Genomic DNA, 23650 nt, shown 5'->3' with positions numbered 1-23650 from the left:
GTTAAACCTGCTTCCATAACTTCCTAATGAATCAGAATAATGTAATAGACAAATAAATCCTACAGCACTGCCATTGTAGTTACTGAATACCTACAGATGCACCGCCATGTATAACAAATAAATTGTCCAAGTTTCCATCAATATCTGTGCTTGTTTAATTAATTAGTAAATAACTTTGATTAAAAGACATTTAAGTTGCTCTTAAATTTTTCGACAAATCATTAAACATATAGTTCTGGTTTCTTGTAATTAGGCGACTTACTGATATGTGCGTTAAGGTATCTGCTTAATAGTTGGCAGGACGATATTTCATGAACCTCTCAGAAGCTAACGTTGACTTTACTCCTTTATTACAGGAACAACACTGAAACCCTATGAGTGAATTACCTCTTTACAAGAGTGACTATTTGGTGATGTTGATAATTCTGTCTGTTCATACTTCTTAGAAGTTCCCGGATGTCCTAAGCGTTGGTATTGGACAAGCGTTTGGTTTATAAATGTTTGAAACTAGAGTCTGAAAGGGAGATTTATTAAATGTTTGCTTTTGGTGGACACTTGTACATAAACTGCTACACCAAAACTCTCGGCCTGGTATAGCGAAGTGGTTAGGGCGCTCGGTTCGCTGGTTTGAATCTTTGTTTTACCACACATGTTCGCCTATTCACAATGAGGGAGTTATAATGTCTCGGTCAATCCCACTATTTGTCAGTAAAAGAGAAGCCCAAGATTTGAAGGTGGACGTTGATGACTAGCTGCCTTCTCTAGTCTTTCACTGCTAAATCAGGAACGGCTAGCACTGACACCCCTGTGTAGCTCTTCGCGAAATTCAAACAAAACTATGTCTTAATCGTGAATTTTTCCTGTAATAGAAAATTACAATGCAAAATATTTTGTACGACGGAATAAAATTTATCTTGCCCCATTTATTCCTGAACAGAACAATTCTATAATTTCCATTCATTCGATCATATTCTATCCTTATTCTTGAGCCGCAGTGCAACATCTCTGTGTAACGATCATGGGTTCTAATTTGTCATTCTTTTATCCGGGTAATGCAACATCTCTGTGTAACGATCATGGGTTCTAATTTGTCATTCTTTCATCCGGGTAATGCAATATCTCTATGTAACGATCATGGGTTCTAACTAATCATTTGGTTATCAGTGAACTTATTTTTAAAATTTGTTTTTATATTGTCTTCCTTATGTAATACTTTACTTTAATCATATTATATGATTTCTTTGTTAAAACGATAATCTATTGCTGCCGTTGCATCCTTAAAAGCCGCATTAAGCTACTATTCATTGATGTCAACGGCAAATAACAATATATCTCAACCTGATGAAAATACACAAAAATGGAACCAAATGTCGTTCAAAGTACTAGTCTCCAGGAAGGTAAACCATTTCTATAACTTTCTACGTACTGTCATTATCTCTACATGTTTCGTGAAAAAAATATGAATTTTATTTCATTAATATTGTAAGCGATTCTGAATACCAATGTTTTCTAAAAATCCATAGATCCACCGGTAAAGTCCATATTGGCTTTTTATTTCCACCAACGTCCTTTTGAATTCATCACTTCGCTGATTATAGGGTACTTAATAACACACAAGTCACAAGAAGTAATATATATATGTAAGTGTTGAAATTAAACCCACTCATTATTATTTCAATTTTCTAAGTATTTGACACTAGACAATCAGTCATTTTATCCTACATTTCTGGTGTAACAGACAAAAACAGGAGATACTTAATATGTTGAAATATATTGGTCTCATCTGTTGTGAATAATATACATAAGAAGCTTGGTAATTTGACCTTTAAAGGATACCAAATGAGATCTAACAGGAAACTTTCCGCTAAAGCAGACTGTGTCCGCTCATCAGAGGTAATTTATCTTTACTTATTTTGACAATTATTCTACCATACAATAAATGTTATATTGTCATACATTTTATCAAAGTCTTTTCTAAATGGTCAGTCAGTGATGATAAGATAATGAAAAATTGTAAGATTTCAAATGTTTAAATACTGTTTCCCTTTACCCGTGATTTGAGCAGTATAATCATTAAAACGAAATAAAAATCATACTAAAATACACGCCAGTTCACGCCAAATCATGTTGTTCCAACTCTAAATGAAGTAAATAAGCCTTATGTTTGTGTCACGATTCTCTTCGAAGATCCTCCATACGTTTATCTTCTTGATGATCCTGGTGTCCTTTGATAATCCATACCTTTCCTTTACCAAAACCTATTTTCAGCCTAGAAGGTACCTAATGTGCTTTATAGGTTTGACGACCACACCAGAGACCATTAAGATTCAGATATATTCACATCTAATTTAGAACTGCTGACCAAAAGGAATGAAATCAGTCTTCACCTATCTTCTCTTAAATCAAATAAAAGGATTGATTCCAATCTTATATCGCCCTCATAGCTGAAGGTAAAAATCGTGTTCAGCGACGTATCGTGGATCGAACCTTCGATCTTCTGATATGTACAAAATATACTATTTTTTAAAAAAATTAGAATGAATTAATATAAATCGCTTGTGTAAGATATCCTAATGTAGGTTTTTTTTAAAATGTTCATTGATCTTTGAATATTTGTTTATACATAATACTTTTGGGGAAAAAATATTTATTCGGAAATTTAACAGTAATCCCTAGCTAGGACAGCAGTAAGTCTACGGATTTATAACACTAAGTTAAGGGGTTCGATTCCCCTCGATGGACACAGCAGATAGCCCGATACGGCTTTTCTGTAAGAAAAATACACACGCACCTTTAAAAGTAAATTTAATTATTTGTCATTAATATAGATTGTTCTATACAATTTTTACTTTCTGATTGAATATTCTGTGTTTTATATCATTCTACACACTACATTATTAATACAGAATATATTTTATAATTTTTACTTTCTCGTTGAAGATTATTCGGATTTCGCATATATGTTTCAAGAAATCATTGTCTTCTTTAAAGTCGATTCTTAAACAGTGTTTCAAATTCTTTAGCTGACATGTTGTACATAACTATAGTTTTTCTTAGTGGTCAATGTGGAGTCCAAAACGTTACCCAAGACGTGGAAAAATGGCTTGTGTCCATAAAAACTCTAAACACGAAAAAATACAATAATACTTCTAAATACTTAACAACTATAGTTACCTAATAAACGGTAAGATTAATTTTCACTGAATATCAAAATCAATACTCATGAATAAACTAACTTTCATTTAAACAAAACTATTTCTTAAATAATTTTGTCCCGACGAAAGTCTCGAAATTATTCAACTGACACTTAGGTTTAACGTTAAAAATATGCCACTTTTTAGAGTAAATTGGTAGACATCAAGAAAAACCATGAGGTTTTAAAAAGTCTCGTTCTAAAAAAGGGTTTCATACGTTCAATAATTACAATGGTTAACACATTCAACAAACATTGACATTCTTTGTCACAGGATTCGTTTGACTGACGTACAATAACGTTCTCCATTTTTAAACCGTTTTGACCACTTTTGTATTTACATGTTTTAACGCTCTGGAGTAGTATTTATCTATTACTTACAAATTAAAAAGTTGTTCTAAATGTCTGTTCATAGGTCCTACAGCCTTCTGTGTATGTATGTTTCTGCTTAACAACAAACAAATCAACTAACAACTCATAGGACCAATGGTTAACAATTTTGTTGGAAGAAAGTCTTCTTTTATGAGCTAAAAAACATCAAACAGGACCCAGCACCAATGCAAATAGGTATAACAGATGAAAGATAAAGACCCCCATTGACACAGAATTGTGCTGCGTATTTACACCGCTAGATCCCTGGGTTTGATACCTGCAGTGAGCAGAGCAAACAGATAGACCTTTATGCAGCTTTATGCTTAAATATAAAACAATCAATCAATCAATCAAAAGATAAAAGTGAAACGCAATTGAATCTATTCTTGAAAATTTTGTTTCAGTTCATATTAAACGGTCAACGTACCAACAAAATTTTGAATTCTTCAAAATCTATTATAAATAGGTAATCAGGAACAGAGCTCATAAACCGTGGAAGATAACGATATATACTTTCTGATCTCATATATCTCAGACAGTTCATAATCTAGAACTCTCAACTATTTTACATCAACATAGAATGAGGAAATGTGGAATAACATTTACGGAACTTTCAGAACAATAATGTAATTACATTTTTTAAAGTATATATTACTGTGAATGTAAACCTAAAATTTGTGTCAGAAAGAACTGACCTAAAAAATAGTTATTGTTTATTTAAATACTAGGGTTTTATTTCCATAGTGTGCTTCGACTTTGGAAGCAGTATTTATAACATAAGGAAATATAATACTTGCTAACATTTCATGGCTTTAACGTTTCACTTAACTAAAACTAGAATCTCCAATCATCTCTTAAATAACACTTTGACTTTGTATTTGTATTTGATGTGGCTGTTTAGTAAGCATTTAAATGTGCTATGCTGATAAAAAGCAAATAATATGTACATTCAATACGACATAAAAGTAATTTCTAACGCTAAGAATAACTTAGAAATAAACTGTGATGTTTCCATGTAAGATCGATACTATTACTATTTGTAAGGCGATACTGTAGATCAAATGGAAAGAAATAATCTAAGTTTCAGGGTGTATTATTGTACTTATTATAAATTCTACTTTCACAATCTAAAACTGAATCATCTATTAAAACATATCTTTTCGGTACGAACGAAGTCACTATATTACTGAAAAAGACAGTGGTTCGATATTCCTGGGTGGGCTCAGCAGATAGCCCGATGTGGCTTTGCTATAAGAAAAACACACTAATGTGTGTGTCTTTTCAAAAGAATCTTTATTTGAACCACAGATACAAAAAAGACATCACATCAACATAGAATGATGAATAGCAGAATTACGTGACTGTTTCTTTATTTAAATTTTACATAATTTTGTTACTTTTTTAAACGTTTATTCAATTAGTGATTTTAACATCAATATCAATTTTTCACATAGAGTCATGAACTTCAAGGAAGCAGTCATGGAGATTGTACTGTTCTCAAATAACATCAGCAAAAACTATTAATTCGATTAATATTAGTACACGTAAAGTTGAAAGTAGTAACTATTAAGTTTAATTCAAATTAAAAATAGACTTCTTATGTTTTCCAAAAGTTCAATCTCTCTATAATACGATGAACTGCATTTTTAATTGTAGTCATGTTTGGCCTTGATTGTACTTCCCGGATGATGCGTTGTCTATGAAGTAACCATTGGATAGTGAGATTTTCAGTTGATTTATTGCGCCACTCAGAAGAACACGTGATGGTGTATCCTAGTTTTGACACAGATTGAAACAGAAGGCAATTATATATTGTCTTTACAAACTTATAATACTTTTAAAACACATGGACACCTTCCATCCAAGATTTTAAGTTGTTTGTCAGCCTTTGGTTTCACTTTTGGTAAAACTTCCATCAAACTTTTCTTTGAGCCGTGAATCGTTATTAAATATCCACGATCAGTAAAGTCAGTCTGAAACACTAATGTTTCATCAATACAACTGATGAAATCATCATCACGCTCGTTTTGATCTTGAAGAAGTGTGAGCTTTGGTGATAAAAGAACTTCTGCTGGTTCAGTTTCATAACATTTAATTCCTTGTAGGAATGTATCAATACTCTGATCGTCTTCAGGAATAATGAAATGTTTTGTCTTCAGATATTAAACGAACAAAGGGAACATGGGCCCACCTCCTTGAAACTTATATTTCTTATCTTTAGGAAGATACCAACGTCGTTCACGTGCTGGAGTGGTAAGGAAGTGCCTAGTTTACATTTGGAGAGCGTTTCAACTGGAATCCTGTGTCTGATTCTATCAATGCTCAAATGTATAGTTTTTATTCCTTCAGGAAACATGGAAAAATATCAAGCTCTAGCAACTTATTTTACCTGAGATTCTTATTTCCCAAAATTCTATTATTTTATTTGCTATCGTTCATTAACTTGTCATGTAGTAACTATGTTTCATAAATGTGTTTGTCTTTTCGTATCTAAGCATTACTTTTTAATTATTGCTACGTAATGCATTGTTTTATCAATAAACGACAACAGCCAATAATACTTAAGTATTTACAAATATACTCTTCAAAACAAGAAACGCAAAAGGGATATTATTTTTATTTTAAAGAGAAATATATGTAATAACGTTACAAGCTCAGAGTATGTGATGTTACACGTGTTAAGGCACTGATTGTCAGACCAAAATGACAATAAAAGTTGTGCACTTTGAAAACGGAGGAAAACATCGGATTTTTCGCCAAAACGCATTCGTGTCCAATAAATTTGTTTGAGAGATCTGCAAGTGCAACATGTGCAAAATCCTATAAAGTGACGGGTTCTCGGTTTCCACAGCGCAGTGTTAAGCCACCGACACGCAATACAGTTACGCCAAGACTGACTGAAGCACAACGCAACAACGCCATTGGTCGCTTGGAAGCAGGCGAATCTCGATCAGATGTTGCCAGAGGTGTGAATGTCCACCCAAGCACCATCACAAGGCTATGTAATCGTCACCAACAACATGGATCAACTCGTGACCGTCCACGATCTAGCAGACCTCGTGTGACCACGCCCGCACAAGATCGTCATATCCGGTTACGTCACCTTCGGGATAGGACCACCACTGCCTCAACCATGCCAAAGCTGCGTAGGATTTCCGATCAGACCGTACGCAACCGTCTACGAGATGCAGGAATCCGACCTCGATGTCCAGTCAGAGGCGTCATCCTCACCCAGCAACATCGTCAAACACGGCTGCAGTGAACTCGGGCACATCGGGTATGGCCTCATCGACAATGGAGGCATGTTTGGTTCAGCGATGAATCACGTTTTATGCTTCGTAGGCAGGATGGAAGGACCCGTGTTTACCGTCGCAGAGGTGAACGATTTGCAGCAAACTGTGTGCAGGAAGTTGACAGATTTGGTGGTGGCAGCGTCATGATGTGGGCTTCAATCGCCTACAATTTCAGAACAGACCTTTTGCACATTCGAGGGAATCTTACGGCTCAACGATAGGTCGACGAGATTCTTAGGCCCCATGTGCAATCCATCATGGTGAACGTCAACGACGTTTTTCAACAAGGCAACGCCCGTCCTCACACAGCCCGAATAACCACTGTCTTCTTAAGACACCACAACATCAACGTTCTTCTCTGACCCTCCAGATTACCAGATTTAAACCCCATCGAACATCTTTGGGACGAGTTGGATCGACGTCTGCGACGGCGACAACCTCAACCGCAGCTTTGCAGGCTGAGTGGACGCCCATTCCACAGGATGTGATTCGTCATCTCATCGCTTCCATGAGCAGGAGATTTCAAACAGTTATTGATGCTCACGGGGGGCATACTTGTTATTGACGTTGAGTGACGTTAAACTTCAACTAGTGAGCGTGGACTTCGCCTTTGCAGACTTTGGATGTTCAGCAGTGAATGTGCAAAGTTTCACACATGTCATACAGAACTACCCGGAATAAACTTGCTAACAATTTGTCTCAAATTTTGCCTTTTGCGTTTCTTTTTTTGAAGAGTATATTATTGTCGAGTGAAACAATAACTATCATTGAATAACTTTTCCTTCCACGTTTCCTCATTTCGTGACCAATAAGCAAAAACTTGACAGTGACGTACGATGACTTGAGGGGTGAGTTGGAACCTTCATCTTCCATTTAAATAACCGTCACTATATGTGTGTATCTGTTCATTAAACGTGTCCACATTTTTTGATAAATGAACACCAAACTTGACATAGTGGTTCAGTAAGATTTGTTAGACCTCCGACATGAAGTAAGAACATCATAATTCATGGTTTAATTACTAGTCCTAAACTAATAAAATGCAAATCATAAAACTATAGAAAAATGGCCCTGTAAATAATACAGGCAGTATATGTTGGGTTTGGAAGGTATATTTATTCCATAAATTGTTTTTGATTAATCTAAGATTAACTAATTATTTGTGAGACATTATTATCAGTACTATACAGTTAAACTACTTTGCTTGAAACTTAAAGTTATTAGAATGCCAAACAATTCTACAATATTAAATGAGTGTTATGATGAAAGATTTTGTTACTTGACTTTACACAATTGCCTTTTTTAAGTTTGGAAATTCTGAGTCAAGAGTATGAAACTACTATTATGATAAAGTATCCATTTAATTGTATCTATCACACTTCACAACTCGTCAAATCAGCATACCACTGTATTACTATTAATATTACGTATTAACGTTATTCATTTACTCAAATTATTGTTAATATAGTATCACTACTACTGGGATTCTTCTCCAACCTAATACAAATTATCTTAAGTCTTACTCTTACTTAGTGGCCTGCCACGGCCAGGTCGGTTAGGGAGTTCGACTCGAAATCTGAGGGTCGCGGTATCGAATCCCCGTCGCACCACACATACTCGCCCTTTCAGGCGTGGGGCATTATAAGGTTACGATCAATCTCACTATTCGCCCAAAAGTTTGGCGTGGGTGGTGATGACTATGTCTACTCGCGCCCCTTTCAGATCAACCAATGACTACACGAAGAAGTTATATTCTCACTCAAGCATGCTGCCCGATCTTTACAACTTTCACCATTGAATCAGTTTGGCCAATGACAGTCAGGTAGAATTTGTGACGACTCCACAGATACATTTTAAAGAAGCATAACAAAATTAATAAATGTGTTTATATTGAATAAACCTATTTGAAAAAATTATGTGATTTGAAAACAATTAATAATTATAGAATTTTTTTTAAATTTTCAAACTGTGATACATGCACGTACACACATATAAAATTTCAATTTTTTTGTGACAAAGTTGCTCTAGTTCGATTTGAAATTAGAAAATAGCCGTAACATTAAGTAACTCCCATAAGAAAATACCAAACACTGGATTATAACAACACCTTAGCACATACCAACAAAGAAAAATCAGAAACCTTCAAACATCATCTACAAAACACATTTAAAACACACAGTGATACCGACATTAACAACTACTACTACAATAAAATAAACAACCACGTAACAGATAACATAGAATTATATAAAACACACTTTCCAGTCAACATTAAAAACAGCAACACTAACAAAACATATGACCACAATACCCAATTACTCACCAAAACAATCAAACTAAATGAACTTGAACAAGCAATCAAAAATACAAAAAACAAAGCACCAGGAAATGATGGAATACAAACAATACTTCTCAAAAAAGGCACTCCAAAATTATTTGACTATCTATTAGCAATATTTAACTTATCTCTACACTCTGGATACATCCCAGTTTCTTGGAAGCAGGCTAATATTTTAATGTTCCACATAGAAGGAAAACCAGCCAATAAATCAAACAATTATCGACCGATCAGCCTGACCAGCTGTGTAGGTAAAATTCTCGAAAAAATAATAAGCAATAAACTCTTCACATTTTTGGAGATCAATGCAAAATTACCAGAAGAACAAAACGGATTTAGAAAATATAGACAAGCAACAGATCACTTAATTAGGTTAACTGAAACAATAATAAACAGCTTTAATAATAAAGAATGCACTGTTGCCTGCTTCCTCGATATCGAGAAAGCATTCCACACTGTCTGGCACAATGGTCTTCGGTTCCATATGTATGAAATAGGACTACCGCGAGGAATTATTCGTTGGTTATTTAACTCTTTGGAAAATAGAAAATGTAGAGTAAATGTAGAGGGAACTTTCTCGGAGTTCTTCACTCCAGAAACTGGAGTCCTTCAAGTAGAGGTGGTTAGCTCTATTCTCTTCATTTTGTATGTAAGTAATATGCCACTAAAAGACCCAAACCATGGATACGCGTCTCAGTTTGCTGATGATGTAGCAATTTGGAAAAGTGCCCCTACACCAAAACTAGCAGCCACTAACTTACAACCACAACTAAATAGATTATGTGAATATTGTGAAAAATATAGAATCAAAATAAATACAGCGAAGACGCAACTAGTAATATTTTGAGAATCTACGAAATATCAAAAAGTTCAACCCCAAATCTACATGAATGGGGAACGCCTCCAGACTGCTACATCTGCAAAATTTTTAGGATTAACATATGATTCGAAGTTTACGTGGATAAAACATGTAAATAACATAAAAACTAATATTTAGCGAAGAATAAACTATGCTAGGAGTCTAACTGGTAAAAACTACGGAACAACACCAGAAAACATCATTAAAATATACAAGTCATGCATTAGACCTGTAATAGACTATGCAGCTCCTGCATGGATCAATGTAAGTGTAAAACAAATTCAAACCAAACTTCAAACATTACAGAATACACTAATTACATCAGCATACATAGTACCTAAAACCACTTCCTCAAAGTTCATGCATAATTACTCAAACACACAAACGATACCAGATAGACTTCTACAGAGTACAATAAAATACTTTGATAAAAAATGAGTTGTTATATTTGTTTGGGAATTTCGCACAAAGCTACTCGAGGGCTATCTGTGCTAGCCGTCCCTAATTTAGCAGTGTAAGACTAGAGGGAAGGCAGCTAGTCATCACCACCCACGCCAACTCTTGGGCTACTCTTTTACCAACGAATAGTGGGATTGACCGTCACCTTATACACCCCCATGGCTGGGAGGGCGAGCATGTTTAGCGCGACGCAGGCGCGAACCCGCGACCCTCAGATTACGAATCGCACGCCTTACGCGATTGGCCATGCCAGGCATAAGTTGTTATACGAACTTAACAGGTATTGCATATATGACGAACAGAGACCTAAACATGTCTCCCCGTTAAATCTATACATTAGATCATTAAGACAAAATCATTTAAAATAATATTAATAATAGTAGTATGAGAATAGAGATAAAATAAAACAAGCAACCTACATTCTAGACTTATTAATTAAAAGATAATAATAATAACAATAAAAAATCAAAGAACAATATAAATGGACATTGCCCTGAAAAGGACCAGACTAAATTTATGATATCACTCCAGTCATTCTGTATTTAAATCGAAATATATATTAATCTGGCTACTCCAACGTAGTCATGGAAGGAGGAAGAGGTCGAATGTACCTGACCCTCCTGGGTATACACATAAATATACCCAAAGACCAGAGAGAGGTGACTAACGCTGCTGTTTGAACTATCCGTTAGCCATCTTGGTGAGTTATTAAATTTTTGCCACAAGTCTTTTAAAACGTTGATTACTTTCCTTTTTGAAAATGGCCATAACGTCAAATAATTCCGAACCGGGACTGGAAAGGCAAACTTCAGGTGACTAACGGTGGTTTTTATACTGACCTGTTAGTCTTCCTGGCGAGTTATGATAATTACAGTTTTGCTACAGAAAGTCCTTTACAACTTCAATTACTGTAGTTTTTCTCTTAACGTTGTGGACTAGATGTAAACTTTGGTTTTATGCTATTTATGTGTTGTTTTTTTTAACTTTGTTTTGTTTTACCTTAATTTACTTTTATGAATTTTACAAAATTTACTTTTAACTTTTTACTGGATGTTTGGTACAAATATCCTAGCTGCTTTGTGCTATAAAACACTGACTCAACCAACCAACCAATCTCTCACAAATGCTGACAAAACTCCCTTGCTACTTCTGATAGTGTCCTGATCATCAAACATATTACCACTGTGGATATTTTCTTGTGTAATATTTCTTTCCTTTGGTATGGTACTTTCAAAAGTATACAAATGTTCAGATTTTCTCTTAGAAGCACCTTGCACCATGGAATCGTTCTCTGGTGTTGGCCTCAAAACTGGTACTTACACCATGAGTATCATCAGCCTGTGACTACCAAGTGATTTTCTTTTACTGTTATTAAGCTTATTAGTATTGTCTTCACTCAACTGCTTGTTTCTTGTGAATCTGTTGCCATGAAAGTTCCTGGTCTCTGATTAGTGAGGACCATGCTTTATGTTCATATTAAAATATCCAGGAATTACAATGGTAATAAACATTTTTGTTAGACTACATCAATTAGTAAAAGTACTTTCTTTGTTTAACACATAGAGTTTAACACTCATGATTGACTCATCAATGAAAGGTTATTGGTACAGTCCATTCAAAGGAAGTAGCAATAAGAAAAATCTGTATTGTGATAATAAGGAAGAATTACAGACAAACTGGATAAAAGTATTACCAAAAAACGATAAAAACAATTGTGGATCACACTTCCATGAAAATAGAATGTAAATAGGGCATTTAAATAGAAAATCTTTTTGTTTTCATACATTTTGATCATTTACAGTTGCTGTAACTTTTTGATTAGACATTGAAAATATATTTGTATGCAGTGGACAGACATCCATATTCACAAATAATGTTATCCTACTAATAAAGTGTGTGAAAATTTGATGAAATATACAGAGTTGACATTTCAAGTCACAGCCTTAAACTGATAACATTTGAATTCATGTTTGGAAACTTGTTTAAAAACCTTCCTTGTAAACAAAATTTTTAGTATTTGTGTATAGTAACAGAGATACAATATTAACTTGGTGTATAACTATGACTTGTATAGAGCTTTCTAAAGCTCACTGTGATAGAAAATTGGCTCAGCTGAGTGCAAATCTAACTGATAGCTGTGAGTTTTTACAAATTATGTTATTGTAAGGTTTATAGTGTTGTTACATTTAAGAAACAACAACAAAATAAAAATGAAACTTCTTCAGTTTCTGTTTGTATGTAATTATTATTTAAGTATTGTATAAGATTTAACACCAAACTTAAAAAAACTGAGTAACAGTATGTGCTAGTGAACAAATTACATATTGTGTCTTTTTGTGTAAGTACTAAAAGTCATGTGTGGATTAAAGTTAAAAAGTAGTTATATTTTAATGTCTTTATATTTTCTTTCATGATAAATAAAAAGTATTATATTTGTTAAGAAAATGAGATAGAAAAATAACACTTTCCATTTAATATATATTAATTAGAGCATAACCTACTATTTTATAACTTTGATCTACATATACAGTATTCATCTAGATATTCAGAGTATATGAAAGAATTATTGTGATATAATTTTTGAGCTACAAAATCTTTGAAAATGTTTATAAAAAACTTATTCTACAAGTACTTGTGTTGAGCTGTACCTCATGTTTAAATGTTTTAATGCTGTGTTTTTAGGTAATCACCCAGATAAATCATGATTCTAGCCTGTCCAAAAGTTCAAGTTGAATTATACACTCCTTTCTTACATGTGGTAAAGCAGAATTTTGTATTATATCAGTGGTGTTGTCCCATGACTATCTGCACAACAGAAACAAGCTTCAACAAGCTGGGCATTGTCTATGTGAATTGAACCATCTGACAAGATTTCATGATTTTGAATGTGTGAGGACACTCTTGTAAGTGGAATATAAGTTAATTTCTATAGTTTTTAGTGTCTGCTTATATTCATGTAACTTTAAAAAGTTCAAACATTTCAAGTAACTTGTCATTCAGTTTGTTGAAAATTTTTTGGTACCATTCAGCAAAATGAATAGTGACATATATAACTAGACCAAAATTTCCATGTTAGTCACATACCACACTGAGTTATTTCTTGAGTCTTGGAAGTTTAAGTTGTCTTTATTAATAATTAAGTGAAGCAGGTGAAAGTAAGTTTCTTCAGTTTAAATTATCTGAGTTTATAATAAGACTTAATAGGAACTGAGATTGTCTTTCTATATGTATATTTTAATTTATAATACATTTTCATATTCCTGTCTTTTAATAACAAGTGAATGTTGTTTTTGACTGTGTGATGTAGATGGTAATGTATAATTTAAAAAAACAGAAGGATATAAACATTGTTTAATGAAATTTAGTCAACTTATATTCTAACTTTGGTAGTGAGGAAAGCTGTAAAATACTAGTAAATAAAAGGCTGTTACTGATGGAGTTTTGAGAAGCCATAGTTTTAGCTTAGTTTATTGTATACATAGATCAAACTGAAAGAAAATTTAGAATTAGAATGAATAAACATAAGTAAAATGTTGGGAAGAAAAAAAAGGTAATTCCTACATTATATTAACATCCATATTATATCAGTTTTATCATTCATTGGAAAAGAACTGTTATTTTTGATCAACTGAATGAAATAACAACTGGAGATATCAGATAATCTATGAAAGAAATGAAAGTAATTATAAATAAAGATAAAGGGTTGGCAAATCAACCAAGTAGCTTGTAATACAAATTTGGAAACTATATAGTTTTAGTTTCATAGTTTTATAAGACAACATTTAAAAATGTCTTCAAATTTCCATTGTTTCAGAATTGTGATATTTTCACTTTAAGTACTTCCCCTTTTCTTATTTATTGACCAATTCTCCAAGAAGTACAAAATTTAACACAGGTTGCTCATTATAATATTATTACTCAGATAAAGTATAATTTTTATAGCCTTCAATGTTATTTGGTTACACAGTGATAAACTAGAAAATCAAGCCCCTTTAGCCCACACCCATACATTACATTTTCTCTTTCACAAGATTCCAATATTTAGTTCCATTTGATATTTAAAACTAATAACCAATAGAAATCCAAATATTTAATCTAACACACTGCATATTATGTTACATTGTTTTCTGTATAGCACTTTGTTTATTTTGCTTCCAGTGTAAAGTTTATTCCCACAGGAAACACATTGGCAAGTTTAGATACATTTTTATTGGGTCTTATTAAATAGTAAGAAAGCCTGAAAAGTATTGATAGTCTTAGGGCAATGTGTGCTTTTAGCATGTTATTTTGTATTCTTTGTTGTATTTTTGATTAACTAAATCATTTAGTGCATTAATACCATTATAATAATAGTTAGTTTTAATTGAGAGTTGAAAAAAAAATACCCAGGTAAGTACTATAATTCTAGTTTTTCATGTGTATTATTTATTATTATAAAGGTAAATAAAATATAAGATTTAGATTAGGTTAAGTAAATAAAAAAACAAAACATTTTCATGTGATATGCTTATTAGTAACTTGTAACCAGTGCATTACATAATTTCTTAGGGTAACGTAAGCTACTTGTTTGCAAAGTGTTTTAGAACTTGTGGGATTATCAGTTAGACACAGTTCATGGAACAATAAAATTTGAACATAAATATACATATATTGTTAAGGGCTTAAAACTATTCAGGATAAACAAATGTGTCATGAAGTCATTCTAGAAAATAAAAAAAGGATATGTTTTCATGGTAAGTGAGGTGTTGAGTTAGAATGGGGAAAATAACATAATATGTAAAGTTTTACTGAAAAAACACACATTGAAATTCCAATGCAATTATCCACGCTTTTTCACAGTTATAGCTATTTTTCTTATGATTTCCTTCTACTGCACAGATTAGCACTTGCTATGAACTTTGAATTACTATCTAATTACACGTGTATGCCACATGGCTCAGTTGTGTTTAAGTGTCTAAATTAGCATTCAACAACCCTCCACCAATAGGAGTGTAACACATCCTCCTATTGCAGCTGATTCCCTCTATACAATAAACTCAATTTTCACTTTTTGATTTAACATGACAGTGTCAGACATTTTTATTTTATACTGTGGTATTTGGTGGGCTTCCAGACACCTTAGAGTCCCATGTTGTATCAGGTAGATTGCACAGTTCCCTTACTTTTCATTGCCTCAGCTCTCTCATTCATCTCCTTCACCAGTACCTTCTCTCTTGACCATGTCAACATGTTATGCTGTTGTTCACTGATACCTTGTATGATGTCTCCAATTCCAGTAACTACTCATTGGATTCAGATTCCACTGGAGCCAGGTTTGCTTATATTTCAGTAGTGTGGGAGACTGTTACTCCCATTAATTCATGGATTATTTGCATTTTGTGAGAAGGATTGATTGAACCTCCTTTTTCTCACATTTCTCACCTAATCCCCTATTCTAATTTCTTCTCCCTATTAAGATCAAATTTTCTACTAACCTCTCACAGAAGCAGTTCAAGACCTTCTCATCAAAGGTGTAATCAAACAGTTTTGTCTTGTGCTTTCAGGATTCTATTCCTGAATTTGTCACTCTTAGAAAGACTGGCTATTGGTGTCCTGTTTTCAGTCACTTCCATCTCAATTTCTTCCTTTATGTTTCTTGACCTACCATGGAATTCTCTCTCTCAGACTGACCTTTTTATCCAGGTCTTTGGATGACAAGATTAGACTTGTCTCATGTTTAACTGTACATCCTATTGCTCAAGTGTCACATCACTTTTTTCTGTGTTTCATCCACAGTGATTGTGTTTATCAATTTCAAGCTCTTCCTTTTGGACAGGCATCAGCACTCTATGGTTTAGTCAGGCAGTCTGGTTGTTTGCCTGATTCATTCATTCTCTTTGGCTCAGTCTTCATGATTTTACGTAGGACCAGCCTTTTCTATTTCCATCTTCACAGAGTCTTCCTCACACACTGAATTCCTCTTTAGAGACGTTGATGTGGTGTGAGTGGGTTTATCAAGGTGGAGAAGTCTGCTATCCACCCCACTCAATTTCTTCTTTATCTAGGGATGCTTGATTTGTAATTTATATATTAGTTGAGCCTTGCCTTTTCATCTTTGTCTGCAATTAATGGAGGTTTTAATTCAGTTGGCACTATCAGCATCTTTTCTCCTTGCAGTGGAGGTTTTGTTTCTTCCAGGGACTTGGGCATCACTGGAGGCTCTTATGTATCTGGGCCATGCCCACGTGCTTTCCTTCTAGTGGGTACTACAAGTTCATGGGCACCTCATCACCTACCCTTTGGATTTTCAGATATTTCTTTCTCTTTCCTTCAGTTCAACTTTCTTTGGTGGATAGAAAGGAAAAACATAACAGTGAAGGTACCTATTCTTTGTACCTGTTTGGTTGGCCATGTCTTTACAGATGTGTCAATATCAGGGTGGAGTGCATATTGCATTAAACAGGAGTTCTTGTGCCATTGGTCTTGAGAGGAATTATATCCTTATATTAACCTCTTGATAGTTTTTGCTGTTTTTCAGGAAGTGGTTAATTTTCTTTGTAATCTCTGGGACATGACAGTTACGAAGCATTCCATCAACATATTTGTTGTCTTACACTACCACTTCGATGTGGATTCATGTACGTCGTGAGGGGACTTCTCAGAGAAAGTTCTGTTCTTTCAATTTATCTCTTCTGGGATCTATACATCCACCCATGTGTTTGTCATACTTGGTGACATGTGAAGGGTGACCTGGTGGTTGAGGGGTCAACCACTAACACATCACTTTGGCCCTGAATTCCTGTAGATGGGCAGCCTTGGAATGGCCCTCCTTGGGTCATTTGGCTTGTCCACTTGGGCTAGGTTCAACCAAGTGCCAGTGTTGGTTGTTTACAACAGGTGTTGTGGCCATTGTATGTATCTGATGCTGGTGTTTGGGTATAGTGCTCATGAAATCCTAGCATTGCTGCACTGTCCTTGTTTGACATTTTAGTGCATTTATTTGTAGAGCTTTGGAGGGTCGGGGTCAGTAGTTATCGAAATATTCCTTTTTTATTATGGATCCTCCAAATAAAAACTTAAATGAAAGAGTGAAAAAACAGTGTGTCGGTAAACTACCATGTCTTGAAGATTCTGAGCAGCATTCTCCAACATCTGTAACACCTGTTGTACCTCATTTTCTAAAACTACAGACTTTCAGACAAACTCTCAGGGCAGATATCTCCATTTTATGTTTAGAATGGACCAGAGGGACTTGCTGGTTCTCTAAAGTAGGTAAAGAAGCTTCACTCTGGAGACACATTGGTGGAAACATTCACATCTCAACACAGTGAACTCCTCTTGAATTTAAAGCCAATTGGGGATATACCTATTGAGGTTACACCTCATGCTACTTTGAATTCATCATGAGGAGGTATAATTTAGAGGAATTTGAAGAACACTCCTGAGTCAGAGATTCTTGCTGGTTTCTCCATTCAAGGAGTTTGTGCAGTGAGGCGCATCTCCACTTACAAAGATGGAGTTACACTGCCGACAGATATCCTCGTTTTGACATTTACATCACCATATGCACCTGTCACCATCAACGCAGGTTATCTAAATTGCTGGGTATGGCCATATATTCCATACCCTCTCCAATATTTCTAATATTTCTATACATAAAGAACACATCAACAACTCTAACAACCTTATCAACACGTTCACTCTGTGTATACATAAAGAACACATCATCAATTCTAACAACCTTCCCAACACGTTTGCTCTGAATATACATAAAGAACACATCATCAACTCTAACAACCTTATCAACACGTTCACTCTGTGTATATATAAAGAACACATCATCAATTCTAACAACCTTCCCAACACGTTTGCTCTGAGTATATATAAAGAATACATCAACAACTCTAACAACCTTATCAACAGGTTCATTCTGTGTATATATAAAGAACACTAATAATGAGTTTTTTAATTCTCTAATTTTATTCAATGTACTACTTAAGTCAAACCACACTTATTTTGATTCTGAGCAAACATGACTTTTTCCAGGTGTCTATTGCAGGTACAAGACCAACTTGGTGATGACTACAGGTCTGCAGCTCTGGAGCTGATGATGGAGGTATCAGTGAATGTTTTTCAGACCTTATTGTTAAAATAAGACCAAAAGTCTTTGTGTTGCATATTGTTTTATAATCAAGGTGTATGTGTGAAGATGTACCCTTGTTGTAAAAAACGTCTTTCTTGTTTTCGAAAATAATTATTATTACAGTGAAAATTTTGTGTGACTACATGTGGTATAACAAGTGTATGAGACTTTGTCAACAAAATAAGACCCATATTCATTTGTCTAACTTTTGTGTGTGAAAGGCTTACTATATAGGGTAATTATACATTTGTACCTATTGAATATATCTCATAGTCCTAGGTAGATAAAAGTTTCAAAAATAATTCATAAATCTTTAAACTCAAACTTTGGTGCACATTCTGCCACAATTATTTTTATAATGTCCTAAAAATTATCACCATATCTTATAAGATTTTCAGTCTATATATAGAATATGGATAATAATATAGTGTGGATTAGTTTTCAGCCAAAGAGACACAAATGTTATTGGTTGCTGTTAACATCCAATGAGTAATTTGGAATTTTTAGCTAGATGCTGGTCGTGTAAGTTTGGATTTAATGAGTTAATATATAGAACAAAAATGTGTTTTCTTGAGGATATTCTAACTAAATATGCATAGTTTAGCAGAGTGAAAGTTTTACAAACTGACCACAACATTCAATATTTATCTGTAGTCCTGACCACTGAGTTTGCATAAGTTTTTCACATCACCTTCCACCTGAAGTTTCTTTTAAATAAAACTATAACTAGCTTGTGCTCCATCTTGATTGCTTATTTTGTTTTATCTCTATTAAAATTAAGTTGTAAATTACAAAACAAGACTGTTGGTTTCCATACTCATCATTGCATATATAAAAATTCATACAGAACAGGTAGGTTAGCCAGTAACACGGCTACGAATAGGCCAAACTCAACTGAGTTTGACTGCAAAGATAGCTATTATGTGTGGATAGAAAAGCATATTAATTAAAGTATGTTAAAACTGTAGGATGGTCACGTTGACTTGAGTCCAGCTCCATTAGTGACATCATCTTTAACTAATAACTTCAGTGGAGTACTGACAGAATCTTCTCGAACGCTAACAAGTACATCAACTTCTCGAACTCCACCAAAGCAAACATGTTCTCCAACATCTTCCTCTTCATTCAAAATAGGATAAGGATTCATCAAGTTCAAAGAAAGTACCAGTAGCTTTGTCATCATCATCACTGGAACAAACCTCAACCATGAAGAAAGCTGGGAACCCACTTACTTTAAGTGGATCTGAACTGAAGACATCAAACAGTTTGGCAGCAACATTTACTTCTGTGAAAAACGCAAGGTTTGATTGTTTAGACTTGTTTTACAATTTTAAAATCAGAGTGCATGAAATTTTTACTGTTTAGTCTCTTCCAATATGCTGAGTAATAATAGAATTTCCAGTTCTGGTTTCCAGTCAGATGGATTTATGTTTGATGTGAAACCTAGGATTAATTATCAATAAAATATTATTAACAACAGTGCAAAGAAAGAAAATATAGTAGCACCTTGGTAGACATGTTTAGTTGCTGAAAGACGGTGCAAATGAAAAATTATGTACAAGATGGACATTAATCATATTTAATGAAAACCTACTTTTACAGACCTCTTAATCTGGTGAACCAGTTGGTGTTGTGTCTATTTACTCAGTATCAACTTTTACAGACCCTTTGATCTGGTAAACCAGTTGGTGCTGAATCTGTTGACATAGTACCTACTTTTACAGACCCCTTGATCTGGTGAACCAGTTGGTACTGAATCTGTTGACACAGTACCTACTTTTACAGACACTTTGATCTGGTGAACCAGTTGGTGCTGAATCTGTTGCCACAGTACCTACTTTTACAGACTCTTTGATCTGGTGAACCAGTTGGTGCTGAATCTGTTGACACAGTACCTACTTTTACAGACTCTTTGATCTGGTGAACCAGTTGGTGCTGAATCTGTTGACACAGTACCTACTTTTACAGACTCTTTGATCTGGTGAACCAGTGGGTGTTGTGTCTGTTGACACAGTACCCATTTTTACAGACCTCTTGATCTGGTGAACCAGTGGGTGTTGTGTCTGACACAGAACCTACTTTTACAGACCCCTTGATCTGGTAAACCAGTTGGTGCTGAATCTGTTGACATAATACCTATTTTTATAGACCCCTTGATCTGGTGAACCAGTTTGTGCAGTGTCTGTTTACTCAGTACCTTCTTTTACAAACCCCTTGATCTGGTGAAGGAGTTGATGTTGTAACTGTTGACACAGTACCTACGTTTACAGACCCCTTGATCTGGTGAACCAGTTTGTGCTGTCTGCTCATACACTAAAATATTACATGAGGCATGTGGTGCTTTTTCCTCTAAGTATACTAATAAAATACAACTGATACACTTTGTGGTGTTTACATATGCTACATTAAGCACAAACAGGAGAATTCTCAAGGTAGTTAGTGCTGTGTTTCTTTATAATGCTAGTACTATCAAAACTGTTTTCAGTGGGCATGTATTTCTAGTATTATGTAATCTAATACAATGTTTGTTAATAGTTGTACTCAGTTAGTTTTTTTACACATAGTATTACAACCAAAATAATGTACATGGCACAGTTGATGCTTAGACGTTTTATGGATACATGCATGTATGACTGACATAAGACACTTTTAAAATGTTCATTTGTCAGCTTAATACAAACAAATAATTAATATTAGATTGAATATTAGTTTCATTTTCTTTTGGATTTAATTTTATGTGAAATCTACTAGTTGTTAATACAAATTTTATTTTAGTGATATGACTGAATTCATCTGATCTTGGTGTAATTTTAATACATTTTTAAGAATATACATCTGGACTAAAGTTTGATGTTGTTTATTTTAATATGTAGGAAGTAGCGAGTTCTCCTGAGCCTACCTGATGTGTAAACCATCTTGTGTGTTGACATTGCTGTAGAAAACCACGACTACACTTCAGAACACAAAGTTCTTTAAGCTTAACTATTGTTCTTCCGTGATGTTTAGAAAATACCTGACCTTTACTTTTAGAAAGTCTTATCTGTACAGCTATTTATATGTAAGAAGTGTCCTAGTGTGTACATATAAATTTATTTCTGTGTCAGATTTCTATTTTTTAAGTTCTCTGTTGATGTAAATTTATGAAAAGAAAGTATCTTCATACTATGAAATAGACATTTTTTACTTGAATGTTTTGAAATACAAAAACAAGATGTGTGGAAATTCATAAATTGTAAATAAATAATCATTTTTGTTTGAAGGAAAAATCTCATTTTTTAACTTATTTAAAATGTGAGAAGTAAACAAATGTATTAGACATTTATAATGTTCAACTTAGGACATGTTTCAATGTTGTGAGACCCAAACAAAGAATCATGTGTATGTATATATATATTTTTAAGAATAAAAGTTTCAAAATGTTGGTTTAGAATTAGTTAACTTTTCCATTATCAGCTTATAAAGTGAGTGTTTTGTAACTAGAAGTTTTTGGTTTTATATCCAGTGAATTAGAAAACTAAATATGTTTTTTTAATTAACATTAGTTGTTAGTAGTCAAAGGTGAGGTTCGAAATGATGCAAATAACCCATGTGTAACAGATGAAACACGAACAGTTATTATTGGTCTTGTATTTTGGAAATAAACCAAGTTCAGTGTTACTACAATAATCACTGTGGTACTAACCTGATGTATAATATCCTGTTAGTGACTGGTTTTGTGTTAAAACATACCTTGTTTGGGAGTCTTATATAAAGATAGTGAAAATACTCAATGTGCTGTTATCTCTTGGCCAAGAGACCTGTTTCATTGTGTAGTGTTACTGTTTGTCTGAGAGACATGTTTCATTGTGCAGTGTTACTGTCAATTACAGAAATATTGCAGTATCAGCTTTGTTTTCACATTATTTAATAAAACAAAACACAAAACTTTACGAAGAGTGACATACTGACTGAATTACATACTGAATGCCTTTAAGTTTCATCAGGCTGACTGAAATGGAAGTGTTTATAACAAATGAATTGTATATTGTTGATCCATGTAATTAAAAAGAAGGAACAATGCCTTGGTTGAAAATCAAGTTGCTTTATGTTTGTCAACGAGTGGTCACTACATATTTCATTAGGCTTATGAATATATACTCATAGATGAACACGTACTAACAACGGATGTAATAAACAACCCTAGCCTCCTTGTTTTTAACTTTATTACGAGAAGCTAGTTTCAGAGATTACATTTTATATACTGCAGTGTTTGCGAATATCAAAATATGAAGTTAATGGTATTTTTATGAAACGTGGCTGAAAAACATACAATCTAGTAGAATAATAAGTGTACTTAAGCAAATTATGTTTCTGAGGTAACTGTGAAAAAAAAAATGTTTGCTCTCGTTCTGGTACCAAGCGCAAGTTTCTAACTGCAGTGGCAACAATATGACGTAATCTAATGTTACGTCAACAAACTGACATCTTCGGATACTATTGGTCTAACAGAAATTCCAAAGTAACGGAAAAGATCCCTGCGATTCTATCAGAGCTGACGTTTGTAGATACGTGCAAGTATGCAAATATAGAATTGATTTATGTGTATTAACTTATTATTTTCATCTCTTGAAGAAGTAGACTATTTGATGAAGTTAATTACTATATAAATATTCTGTTTGCAAACATGTACTCATTTCTAAGAGAAAGAACGTTTAAAGTCGGTAAATATATAAGTTCCTGAATTTAAAGATAGAAAGTTTTCAAATGGTCACAAAATTACAGCATGTGAGACTCGGAGAATTTCAGAAAATGTGATAAAATTTGTTTTTTACTTTTATTTCGGATTTCCTATTATAAATCCAACTAATTCTGATCAAATACGACTATTAAATCCGAATAGTGGTATTCACCGTCACATTATAAGGCCCCCACGGCTAAAAGGGCGAGCATGTTTGGTGCGACGGGGATGCGAACCCGCGACACTCTGATTACGAGTCGCACGCCTTTACCGACCTGGCCATGCCGGTCCTCTCGC

The 23650-nt window shown here is 34.0% G+C and overlaps 1 long non-coding RNA gene across 9 annotated transcripts in view; it reads left to right on the top strand.

Moving 5' to 3' along the window:
* The window catches only part of LOC143239736 (uncharacterized), a 570827-nt gene extending 548108 nt beyond the window's left edge, over window positions 1-22719 (top strand). The window contains exons 1-4 of one of the 9 annotated variants that reach the window (XR_013021343.1): window positions 10967-11214; window positions 18553-18609; window positions 19605-19937; window positions 21510-22719. This is a non-coding gene — a long non-coding RNA (uncharacterized LOC143239736). Of the gene's footprint in view, window positions 1-10966; window positions 11215-18539; window positions 18610-19604; window positions 19938-21509 lie in introns of those variants that run through there. The other 8 variants (XR_013021337.1, XR_013021335.1, XR_013021340.1 and 5 more) reach the window with 8 other exon arrangements.
* The last annotated feature ends 931 nt before the right edge of the window (window positions 22720-23650 follow it).

This window comes from Tachypleus tridentatus, chromosome 13 (genome assembly GCF_004210375.1).
Source record: "Tachypleus tridentatus isolate NWPU-2018 chromosome 13, ASM421037v1, whole genome shotgun sequence".
Taxonomy (NCBI): Eukaryota; Metazoa; Arthropoda; class Merostomata; order Xiphosura; family Limulidae; genus Tachypleus; species Tachypleus tridentatus.
The sequence above is the reverse complement of the archived record's forward strand: the minus strand, read 5'-3'. Positions and strand labels throughout refer to the sequence as shown.